The 12,001-nt window shown below is 42.7% G+C and overlaps 1 protein-coding gene across 1 annotated transcript in view; it reads left to right on the forward strand.

Moving 5' to 3' along the window:
* pds5b (PDS5 cohesin associated factor B) overlaps positions 1-12,001 on the forward strand; it is a 237,068-nt gene that overhangs the window by 122,375 nt on the left and 102,692 nt on the right. The gene's annotated exons all lie outside the window — the stretch shown is intronic.

Consider the following 12,001-nt stretch of genomic DNA (forward strand, 5'->3'; position numbering starts at 1 on the left):
AACTACCTCTGACATCTGTCCTATATCTATCACACCTCAATTTAAAACTGTCCCCTCCTGCTAACCATCACCATTCAAGAAAAAAGTTTGGACTGTAAGAGCCTATCTAAGCCTTTGATTATCTTTATTTGCCTCAATTAAATCACCTCTAAACTTTCTTCTCTCTCTAACGAAAACAGCCTCCAGTCCCTCAGCCTTTCCTCGTAAGACCTTCATTCCATATCAGGCAACATTCTAGTAAATCTCCTTTGAACCCTTTCCAAAGCTTCCTCTCATGCGGTGACCAGAACTGTAGTCGATTATCACATTATAAAATTAGTTTTAGCTTGTGTTTTCTGCCTCTGCGCATATCTTGGACTTATTAAAATATGGTAAAATCTGTTTTTATGAGTGAAATGAATTTTTGGCACATTCTTTCCTGAACTAGCTTACTGGCAAGGTACTGGGGGGAGAAATGGGTACATGTGAAGAATAAAATTAGCACTGAAATTGCAGTTTGAATGCCAGAACCTTCATTTTCCAGAAATTGGTGAACAATAACAGCATTGAAGCTCCCCCAACCCCTGCTAGATCTGTGCAAGGACATTTTTTTTGTAATCCCATTTCCCCAGCCACTTTACCTTCAGTTCTACAAATATTTCCTGAGTTGTGTACTTGGATAATTTCCTATTTTTGGAAAGTCATGACTGAATCTGCCCCTGCAGTTTTGCAGGCATGCATTCCAGAACCCAATCACTTGCTGTTTTCTTTGCTCAAATTGCCATTGTGGAGGCACCTTTTAAATTTGGTCCCTCTGGTTTTCAGTCCTTGCAGTAATGAGAGCTGTTCTTCCAGTCTGTTCATTTTTGAGTTCTCATAATTTTGTACACCTGTCAGATCTTCTGTCACACTTGTGTGCTCGAGGGAAAGTAACTCCCCAAACCATTCACGAAACTGAAGTCCTCCTCTTTTGAATCATTGTCATAAATTCCTTTTATATCCTCTGAGGTCTTCACATTCCTCCAAATTGTCTAGAATTTGACACTCTACTCCAGATGTGGCTGAATCATTGTGTAATAGAGGTTGTTTTTGCAATTGCTACTTAGCCCAAAATTCTGTATGCTCAAACTCCTCTCTCAACTTGTTGTCTTTCTTAATATGCACATTTTGCAGTATAACTGTTTAAGTGTAATAACTTGAGTTTAAAAAAGCAAGTCAATAATTCATTATGCAGCTGAAAAATGGTTACAGATGCATTAGCACAACAGTGGTTATTCGTGTTGGTGATGAATCGAACTTAGTTGTGTGAGGATACCGCAAGACAGACCAGCACAGCATGCAATGAGAGCAGGTATCCTGGAAGATGTAGTTAAAGACAGCAGTATTAATTTGATACCAGAAGACAGGATTGTGATCATGAAATGAGTAATATGACAACTGGCCAGTAGTTTGTTTCTCCCAGCAGCACATTTACCTCTTCTATTACTTTTAATGGGAATAAACAACTGAAAATTTGATAGAGAATGCAATTTATCAAAGGTTTTAAAGCGGAGTATTTCACAGAAGGAACTCCAAAGCTCAGGATCTACAGAGCTGAAAGCTCATCTTTAAAGCGAATACACAATCTTCAAGAAGCTGAAATGGGAAGAAACAAAGGAAATGGAGGAAATTTCAAAAATGGAGAGGTGTGAGTCATACAGTATAGAAACAAGTCCTTCAGCTGACCAACAAACATCAAACTGCACTAATCTCACTTACCTGCACTTGGTCCATAGCTTACTATGACTTGCATTTTAAGTGCTCATCCAGATGCTGCTTCAATATTGAGAGTACCACCCCTCAGACAGAACATTCCATATTCTAAGCCACTTACTCCTCACCTTAAACTTCTGCTGTTTGGCCTTTTAGATACATCTGTTATGAGAGAAAAGAATCTGACAATCCAACTGGTCTGTATTTCTCCTAACTTTGTATGCCTCAATCAGATACCCCTTCTCCCCAAAGCTGCCTCTGCTTCAAAGAAAATAAGCACAATATATCTGTTCTCTCCTCATAACTGAGAGTCCTCATCCATGACAGCATCCTGGTGAATCTCCCCTGCAGTGCAATCACATCCTTCTGATAGTGTGGTGACCAGAACTGTATGAAGTATTACAGTTGTGGTCTAATCAATGTTTAAACAAGATCATCTTGCTCCTGTTTCTATGCCCTGGCCAATGAAGAAATCTGTGGCTCAATGCTCCATTAATAGTGTATTTCCTTCCCTATTGGATCTCACGAAATGCAACACCTAATGCTTAGCAGAATTAAATTCCATTTGCTATTGCGCTGCACAATTTACTGTCCAATTTAATATCAGACTGCAGCTGGAGTCCAACTTCCTCACTACCAAAAACACCAATGTTTATGTCATCTGCAAAATTAACCTTCTGCATCCACTTCCAAGTTTTTAATTTATATAACAAAAAGAAAGGATCCCAGCACTGATTGCTGTGGTAGACTGTTTGCCACAGGTTTCCTATCACAAAACAACTCTCCTCCTTTAGTTTGTCTCCTGTTTGTAGTGATTGTAATGAGTTCAGCCAGGTAGGGTCTATTAATCTGGTTCATTTAAGTAGCCCTGGCTGACAGATAAAAGCAGGAGAGTGAGAATTTTTAGATTAGATTCCCTACAGTGCAGAAACAGGCACTTTGGCCCAACAAGTCCACACCGACCCTCCAAAAAGTAACCCACCCAGACCCATTCCCCTACTAATGAACCTATCACGTTGGGCAATTTAGCATGGCCAATTCACCTGAGCTGCACATCTTAGGACTGTGGGAGGAAACCAGAGCACCCGCAGGAAACCCACAGAATATATGCAAACTCCAGACAGACAGTTGCCCAAGGCTGGAATCGAACCCGGGTCCCTGCTGCTGCGAGGCAGCAGTGCTAACCACTGAGCCACCACAAGATCTTCTGGGTCAATATGAAGCACTTTCGATGTGTAAATAAGGGGTGACTTAGTGATGGGATACAGGTCTCTCTATGGAATTATTTCAGTGGTGACCCGATCAAAGCATGCGTCTGGACAAATCCACTCGCAACGGTCATCTTAATGTCGGGTGAGCATTTCTGGCACCATGCAGTTATTTGGGAAGCTTGACTCATTCGATCCTGCCATTGAAGAATGGATTTACTGTATTTTTCTAGCAAATAAAAAGCAATGAGTAATTCTCTTCATAAAGCGTGGATCAGTGTTTTTGTTTTCATTATTAGGAGCCTAACTTTCCCTGAGGCACCCAGATTCCAAAATCTTTCAAGAGTTGACAAATTAAGTTAGGAAATATTACGACCCCAAGCCACCTTTAATTCTGAGTTGTCTATTAGACTAGATTAGATTAGATTCCCTACAGTGTGGAAACAGGCCCTTCAGCCCAACCAGTCCACACCGACCCTCCGAAGAGTAACCCACCCAGACCCATTTCCCTCTGACTAATGCACCTAATGCTTTGGGCGATTTAGCATGGCCAAATCACCTGACCTGCACATATTTGGACTGTGGAAGGAAACCGGAACACCCAGAGGAAACCCATGCAGACACGGACTGTGCAAACTCCACACACAGTTGCTCGAGGCTGGAATCAAACCTGGGACCCTGGTGCTGTGAGGCAACAGTGCTAACCACTTAGCCACCGTGCTGCCCTATTGGTTTTACTCTGCTATTAAAGAACCAGGGGAATCTGTATTTGGATTTTTGGCCAGATTATGATGACTGGCAGAGACATATGACTCATTTGGCTTAACCCTTAATGAGAAGCTGCAAGTATTTGTTTGGTATGAGGGATTAATAATGTAACCATGCAAAAACACCTGTTGGCTGAAGCCCAACTGAACTTCAAACAGACATTACAATTGGCTTTATCGTTTGAAAAATGTGGCAAGTGGAGCATATGAGTTGCAGGGTATTCTGGTGGAAGTGGGCATGCTCACCAGTCCAACTGAGCTTGTGGAACACAAGTGGATGAAAACAATTGCATAGCCTCACTCGGGACGTATCCTGAACAGAGGGACTCTGTCAGCCCACACCAAAACAAAGTGAAGTCTCAACCAAACAGTTAAAATTTTCTTTAAAATACAGGCCAGCAAGCCATTGTAGTTGCAAAAGAGTTGCAATGGAGGTAAATTGAGTAAGCTAACTCATTGGCTGGGATCCAGGAGAGTACACACCATGGAAAGAGGACCTACGTCTGGTTTGGAACACTCGAATTGTTTAACAACATCCAATCGGAACCAATTAAAATAAACGTCTGGTTAATTGGTCACCCAGTTCTAATGGAGGCCAATACTGGTGTGGCCATTTTGCTGATTGCAAAACCAGTCTTTACCAAAATTTGGTCTGGACTCCAACCCTTAGGTTTGTACAAGATCTTAGCAAGACTGAGAATGTATGAAACTAAGAACCTATGCTGGAGAACTGTTACAGAATAAGAGTACAACTCCAGTTCTGGTTTCATGAAAAGATTGGGTTGAGTTATCACTGATTTATATAAAAGTCTCAGGCCAAAGCTTAATGGGCCAAAATAGTTTGAGAAAGATTCACCGAGATTGGCTGCATGTTTTTTGATTAGAAAATGGCTGTCTGAGTGAAGTCCTCATTAAATACCTGGATGTTTTCAGGAAGATCTGGGGATTGTTAAAAGATCCAAAGCCATCGTGTATGCTGACCAAGAAGTTATTCCAAGATCCTGCAAGGCCCACCCAATGCCATTTTGACTTACGGACAAAAGTAGAGGCAGAAATCAGAAGGTTGGAAAGCAAAGGAATTGTCAAATCCATCCAGTTTGCACGATGGGCAATGTCTGTTGTGCCAGTTGTGAAGCCCAAAAAGTCACCTTGCCTTCATTGGTATTTTAAATGGTAAGCTGCTTCTCGCAGCTGGAAAATTTCCCAATCCCTTACATAGAGGACTTTAAGCTGATGGGGTTGCTGTCCTTCATGAAGCTGGACTTAAGCCATGTGTACTTGCACTTGCGATTAGTTGAGGATTCCAGAATAGTGCTACAATTAATACCTATAAGAGTTTGTAACAAATACACAAGATGGCCATTTGAGGTATAATCAGCCTGTGAAGTTTTTCACTAGATGGTGAAGAACATTTTGCAAAGGCTGTCCCAGATTGCCATTTATTTGGATGACTTGCAAGAGAGGACCAATAATGAGCACTTAGAGAAATTGGACATAGGCCATGGGCCATGGAGATTTCTTCCAGGCATCTAAGTGACCTACTCTAGCTCCGAGTCAACAAGATAAAATTACTCCTGTTGGAGAATAAAGTGAGGGTGATCAAAAGTACCCCAGATCCCACATCTGTACCAAAGCTTAGATCTTTCCTTAGGCTGGTTGTCTGGGAGGCCAAATAGTAAATGAGGATGCATTGAGCTGCCTCCTGCTGGCAGATACACTACCAGTGGTACTGCCACTGGAAGAATCCATAATTGGTTTTAAATTTTCTGAATACAACCAGCAATATCAGACTTTGGGCACAGAAAAATCCAGTCCTGGCAACATAAACAGTTGGTGGTGATGGCAAAAAGGAAAGGGCCATACTACTGCTGTGAAGTGGTCGTGATAAGGATGGGGAGGGCAATAAAAAAGAAAGAAGAAAAACCTAAGGGCCATCGCAACCAGAAGTGAAACTCTTTTGGACCCTTCGAGACCAGATCATAGACAATGGCATATTGTTATGGAGTGCAAAAGCTATTGTCCTGTGCAAAGGTCAATGTCAGATATTGGCTGAACTCCATCATGGTCATCCAGAGATTTCCCAAATGAAATTGCTGGTGAGCAGTTGTCTCTGGTGGCCCAGTGGATGCTTAAATAACTGCGATGTTGGGGCACTCTGGGCATTGCCAACAAGGACAAAAATTACTGCCAGCAGCTCTCCCACACTTGTGGGAAGGGCCAGATAAACCCTGGACTCCAGTGACACATTGACTGAGCAGTTGCTTTCATGGCTCAATATTCTTCGTCATTGTGGATGGATGTGTACAGAGTTCGTTCATCAAACATAGAAAAACTGCACACATCATTTGCAATACATCGACTTTCAGAAGTGTTGGTCACAGATAATGAGCCATCATCGACCAACTTTTGGAATTTGAGTATTTCCTAAAGTCAAATGGCATTTGACACGTAAGGACAGCTGCATATCATGCAACATCTAATGATGTTGCAGAAAGAGCAGCCCAAACTTTGAAGGCACACTTAAAGAAAGTCTTCACTAGATATCTAATTGTCCCAGTTCCTACTTGATTTTAGGACCAACTATCATGCAAATACAGGAATAGCTTCAGCAGAGTTGCTCGTGGGGAGAAGACTCCGCACCAGGTTAAATCTGGTCTTCCTGGACCTGGGGAGTAAGATGAAAAGGCATCAGTAATGCCAGTGCCAGACAAGAGACTCCTTTTAAGTGGGAGAGTAAGGTTTTTTTTCAGGCGATGAGATTTGGTGTGGGAACCATGGAAATGGTCTTGCATGGGTAGGAGGCATGGTTGAGTGAGGACAGGTCCAATGAACTATCAAGTTTGGATACGTGTAATGGCACTGAAGAAGCATGTGGACCACATGAAAGCTGCAAACTCTCAAACCGTATGGGAGCAAAACGTGCCCAGCTCCTTGGAATATTTGGAAAGGCTTGCAAAGCCTGTTGGTTCTCCCCCTCTATCAAGCGTTGAAGAGATCTCAGAATCTGAAATGAACACTGAGGATGTTGCTGCCTCTGAAGACTTTGCCGCCTGAAGAAAAGAAAGCATTTTGGAAGAAATTCATGGGGCATAAGATGCAAGTTACTGTGTGTGTGTGAGAGAGAGTTGGAGGAACCTGACCCAGTGTTAAACACCAAATAGGAGCTTTAAGAAAAAGTGGCCTATGCCTTCAGACTTCGAAGGGAAGAAATGTACTCATTATAATGAGGTCAGCCAGGTAAACCAAAGAATGAGTTTGCTGAATGGTGCTGTTAATCTAGTCCAGTCAGGCTGATAGATAAAAGCAGAAATGTTAGAGGTTCTGCTCAGTGGGAGCTGGATCAGTGTTAAGGACTTTCCATGTGTAAATAATGGGTGACAAGTGATGGCATAACAGCCTCTCAAGTTATTTCACTCTGCAAGCCAGGTTTGGATTAAGTTTACCAACTAGCCCTCCATTGGGGACCTTGCCAAATGCTTTACTGAAGCCTGTGTAAACCACATCAGCTGCACTACCTTCATCAGTATATTTCATCACCTTTTCTTTTCAAAAAGTTAAATTAAATTTGTCAGATAGGATCTCCCTTTAACACATCCATGCTGACTCTTTCTGATTAAAACCTGTCTTTCTACCTGTTGATTGATGTTATCCCTCAGATTTTTTTCCCAATAATTTTTCCCCCTCCTATCATCAGATTAACTGGTCTGTAATTACTTGGCCTTTCCCTGCTGCCTTTCTGAACAAAGGAGCTACAGTAGCAATGCTGCAGTCATACTTCACCTGTGGCCAATGAGATACCAAAAATTTCTGCCAGTACCCTGGCAAACTCCTCCCTTGCCTCAAGGCAGCCTGAAATACATCTCATCAGGCCCTGGAGATTTATGCAGTTTTAAATTTTTTTTTTATTTTTAAAAAAATCAATACTGCTCCTCATTAATCTTAACATGTGCTGAAGTTTACAATCCCAACTGAAATCCCAATCCCTTTCTCCTAGAAACGTAGAATACTAGAGTGTGGAAATAGGAAATAGGCCCATCAAATCTTCCTTGACCACCTTCTGAAAAGCATTCCACCTTATCCTTGTCCGTAACTTGGTATTTACACTGGCTAGTCCACCTCACCGACAGATCTTTGGACCGTGAAAGGAAATTGGAGTATGCAGACATGGGTCAAAACTCTAAGACAGTCACCAGAGACTGGAATTGAACCTGAGTTCCTGGCTGAGGGGCAGTTGTGCTAAGCACTGAGCCACTATGCTGCCTGCTGTGGATAGACTTGAGAAGTATCATTTATGTCCTTATCCTTGTCCTCGAGCTGTATGCGTAGGTTGCCTCTTGGTCTGCAATAGCTCTCTCTCTTTCCCTGGTAATCCTCTTACTTTTGTTATAGTCACAAAAAGCCTGAGGGGTAATTATCCTTGATCCTATTTGCCAGAGTTATTTTATGGCCTTTTTTATGCCCTTCTAATTTCATATTTTTTTTTTGTAAAGCAATCCTCTGCTGCCAACTTTTGGAGGGCCTCCCCTGTTCTTTACTGTACCTGATATGTGCTTCCTCTTTTTGTCTTTATCAAACTCGTGATATCCCTTGAAATCCAGGGTTCCCTGGACTGGCTGCCCTTGCCATTCATTCTTACAAGATATTGCTGACTCTGAATTCTCACTGTACTACTTTTAAAAGATTCCTTCTTTTCAAATCTAGATTTAACTGCAAGTAGGTGTTCCCAATTTGCCAGATCCTGTCTGATGATATTGAAATTGTCCCCCCTCCAGTTTAGACACAACTTCCAGACTATCTTTATCCCTTTTCATAATCACTTTGAGGCTTAGAATTATAGTAATTATTCCCATCAAACTATCCCACTGACTCTTCAACCATTTGATTGGCTTCATTCCCTCGGATTAGATCTAACACTGTCCCATAAGTAGCAGGGCTATCTATGTACTGGCTCAAAAAGCTCTCCTAGTCGCACTTTAAAAATGCCACCCCATCTAAACTTTACCTAGGATTGCCTTCGTGTGATTTGTTAGCAAAATTGATATCCCTTCCAAATAAACCTTAATTCTCTCACTCCTTCCTGTAGTTTGCCTACATATCCATTCCTCTATCTTCCTCTGACTGTGTAAAGAAGCTTGTAGTATAATCCCAGCCAAGTACTGGACCTCTTTTTAAAATTTCTAAGCTGTACCCAGATGGTCTCATTTGAAGAGTCTTCTAGAACAACCTGCCTCATTACTGTAGTCATGATCTCCTTTCTCAATAATGCAATGCTGCCATCCTTATTACTATACACTGAACTATTGAGTTATCTTCAACCATGACTCCATAATTGCAACAACGCCATATTCCCACTGCTGATCAATGCTCTTAAGTTGATCCACCCTCGCGCTCAAGTTCCTTGTATTAAAATAGATACAGTTTGGTTTACTGGATCTCCATGAGCCATATCCTGCTACGTCTTCTCTGCCTATGGATCATTCTAGTATTCCTTTTGTTATTGATTGGACCTTTCTCCTAACTTTACATCTACTACGTGTCCCATTCCAATGCTAAATTAGTTTAAAACTTAGCAAATAACACTAACAAATCTCCCAACAAGCATCTGGGACCCCTTCCAGTTCAGATGCAACCTGGCTAGCTTGTACAGGTCTCACCTACCCCAGGATCTATCCCAATGATGCAAAAGTCTAAAGCCCTCCCTCCTACATCATCTGACCTATCTTCATAGTGTGTGGTAGTGAAAGTAATCTGGTGATTACAGTTTAGGTACTCTTAATTTACCACCTAATTCTGTTGACTCCTGTTGCCGGACCTTCTTTTTTAAACTCATGTCATCGATACTGACGTACCATGACTGGTTGTTTATTTACCTGCCTTTTGGAGGTAGTATGGGTTGAAGTCAGAAATAGGAAAGGAGCAGTCACCTTGTTGGGTGTTGACTATAGGCTCCCCAATAGCAGCAGAGATGTGGAGAAACAGATTGGGAAACAGATTTTGGAAAGGTGCAGAAGCCACAGGGTAGTAGTCATGGGCGATTTCAACTTCCCAAATATTGATTGGAAGCTCGTTAGATCAAGTAGATTGGACAGGGCGGTGTTTGTGCAGTGTGTCCAGGAAGCTTTTCTAACTCTATGTGGATTGTCCGACCAGAGGGGAGGCCGTATTGGATTTGGTACTCTGTAACGAACCAGGACAAGTGATGGGCCTGTTAGTGGGTGAGCATTTTGGTGATGGTGACCACAATTCTGTGACTTTCACCTTGATTATGGAGAGAGAGAGAGGTGCGTGCAACAGGGTAGGTTTTACAATTTGGGGGAGGGTAAATACGTCGCTGCAAGACAGGATCTGAGGAGCATAAGTTGGGAGCATAGGCTGTCAGGGAAGGATGTCGTTGAAATGTGGAACCTTTTCAAGGAACAGATACGACGTGTCGTTGATACGTATGCACCTGTTAGGCAGGAAAGAGATGGTCGTGTGAGGGAACCTTAGTTGACGAGGGAGGTTGAATATCTAGTAAAGAGGAAGAAGGAGGCTTACATAAGGTTGAGGAAACAAGGTTCAGACAGAGTTTTGGAGGGATACAGGATAGCCAGGAGGGAGCTGAAGAAAGAGATTAGGAGAGCTAAGAGAGGGCATGAAAAATCTTTAGTGGGTAGGATCAAGGATAACCCCAAGGCCTTTTATGCATATGTGAGAAACATGAGAATGACGAGAACGAGGGTCGGTCCGATCAAGTACGGTAGTGGGAGACTGTGTATTGAGTCGGAAGAGATCGGAGAGGTCTTGAATGAGTACTTTTCTTCAGTATTTACAAATGAGAGGGACTGTATTGTTGAAGAGGAGAGTCTGAAACGGACTGGTAAGCTAGAGGAGATACTTGTTAGGAAGGAAGATGTGTTGGGCATTTTGAACAACTTGAGGATAGACAAGTCCCCCGGGCCTGACGGGATATATCCTTGGATTATGTGGGAAGCAAGAGAGGAAATTGCAGAGCCATTGGCAATGATCTTTTCGTCTTCACTGTCAACGGGGGTGGTACCAGGGGACTGGAGAGTGGCGAATGTTGTGCCCCTGTTCAAAAAAGGGAATAGTGATAACCCCGGGAATTACAGGCCAGTTAGTCTTACTTTGGTGGTAGGCAAAGTAATGGAAAGGGTACTGAGGGATAGGATTTGTGAGTATCTGGAAAGACACTGCTTGATTAGGGACAGCCAGCATGGATTTGTGAGGGATAGGTCTTGCTGACAAGTCTTATTGAATTCTTTGAGGAGGTGACCAAGCATGTGGATGAGGGTAGAGCAGTGGATGTAGTGTACATGGATTTTAGTAAGGCATTTGATAAGGTTCCCCATGGTAGGCTTATGCGGAAAGTCAGGAGGCATGGGATAGTGGGAAATTTGGCCAGTTGGATAGAGAACTGGCTAACTGGTCGAAGTCAGAGAGTGGTGGTAGATGGTAAATATTCAGCCTGGAGCCCAGTTACAAGTGGAGTTCTGCAGGAATCAGTTCTGGGTCCTCTGCTGTTTGTAATTTTTATTAATGACTTGGAAGAGGGAGTCAAAGGGTGGGTCAGTATATTTACAGACGATATGAAGATTGGTGGAGTTGTGGATAGTGAGGAGGGCTGTTGTTGGCTGCAAAGGGACTTAGATATGATGCAGAGCTGGGCTGAGGAGTGGCAGATGGAGTTCAACCCTGCCAAGTGTGAGGTTGTCCATTTTGGAAGAACAAATAAGAGTGCGGAATACAGGGATGGCAGTAGGGTTCTTAGTAAGGTGGAGGAGCAGAGTGATCTTTGGGGTCTATGTTCATAGCTCTTTGAAAGTTGCCACTTAGGTGGATAGAGCTTGTAAGAAGGTTTATGGTATATTAGCGTTCATTAGCAGAGGGACTGAATTCAAGAATTGTGAGGTGATGTTGCAGCCGTACAGGACCTTGGTAAGGCCATATTTGGAGTAGTGTGTGCAGTTCTGGACACCTCACTTTAGGAAAGATGTGGAAGCTTTGGAGAGGGTGCAGAAGAGCTTTACCAGAATGTTGTCTGGAATGGAGAATAGGTCGTATGAGGATAGGTTGAGTGTGCTAGGCCTTTTCTCATTAGAACGGCGAAGGATGAGGGGTGACTTGATAGAGGTTTATAAGATGATCAGGGGAATAGATAGAGTAGAGAGTCAGAGACTTTTTCCCCGGGTACAACAGTGTGTTAATGGTGAAGGGTGGAAGGTATAGGGGAATGTCAGGGGTAGGTTCTTTTCCCAGAGAGTGGTGGGGGCATGGAATGTGCTGCCTTATGGG

Source organism: Hemiscyllium ocellatum, chromosome 6 (assembly GCF_020745735.1).
Source record: "Hemiscyllium ocellatum isolate sHemOce1 chromosome 6, sHemOce1.pat.X.cur, whole genome shotgun sequence".
Lineage (NCBI taxonomy): Eukaryota > Metazoa > Chordata > Chondrichthyes > Orectolobiformes > Hemiscylliidae > Hemiscyllium > Hemiscyllium ocellatum.